Source organism: Microtus ochrogaster, chromosome 24, assembly GCF_000317375.1.
Source record: "Microtus ochrogaster isolate Prairie Vole_2 chromosome 24, MicOch1.0, whole genome shotgun sequence".
NCBI classification, from domain to species: Eukaryota; Metazoa; Chordata; class Mammalia; order Rodentia; family Cricetidae; genus Microtus; species Microtus ochrogaster.
Genome location: NC_022024.1, coordinates 21,010,918 through 21,011,601, shown reverse-complemented (window position 1 = coordinate 21,011,601; position 684 = coordinate 21,010,918). Strand labels below are relative to the sequence as shown.

The following is a 684-nucleotide window of genomic DNA, read 5'->3' as shown; positions in this document are numbered from 1 at the left end:
GGAAAAGAAGTGAGTGTGGATGTCAGACTCTGAAAGAGTTTGGCAATTCTCTCTGTTGGTTTGGAGGAAGTTACCACAAACCAAAGTGGGTGGGCAGCTTCTACCATCTGGAGAAAGCAAGGAAAACGCTCCTCCCTAAAGTCCAGCTTTTCCAGCCTCTTGGTGGAGTTTGAGCTGAATGTTTTTTTGTTTGTTTGTTTGTTTGTTTTTAATTGAGTGAGAGTGAATGTTGCACCTTAATAACACAAACTATACCATCAAATGTCCCACATTTGGGGAAATCATAGGGGTCAACACATTGGGAGTGCAATCGATAAGCCTTGGCCCATGAAAATATCCTTCTTGGTGACAGCATGTTTTGTATCAGGGAAGTGAGGGATATTTTAGACTTCTTGCATCTAGAGTTGTAATATAATGAATGTGTGCTCTAAGTAACTATGCTTGTAGTCACTTTTCCAGGAGTGGTAGGAAATGAAACTAAGACAACAATGTAAAGACAGGTAATACTAGAAAAGGGTTTTGATCCTACTTCTTGTTCTGGCTTTGTGGGGGCCTAGCCAGTTTGGATGTTCACCTTCCTAGACCAGTATGGAGGGGGGAGGACTTTGGACTTTCCACAGGGCAGGGAACCCTGACTGCTCTTCAGACTTGAGAGGGAGGGGGATAGGAGTGATGGGAGGGTGG

At 43.9% G+C, this 684-nt stretch overlaps 1 non-coding gene across 1 annotated transcript; it reads right to left on the bottom strand.

Moving 5' to 3' along the window:
• Positions 1-218: 218 nt before the first annotated feature.
• LOC113457380 lies at positions 219-375 on the bottom strand. The gene has a single exon (XR_003377969.1). It is a non-coding gene; the product is annotated as a U1 spliceosomal RNA (small nuclear RNA).
• Between the last annotated feature and the right edge of the window lie 309 nt (positions 376-684).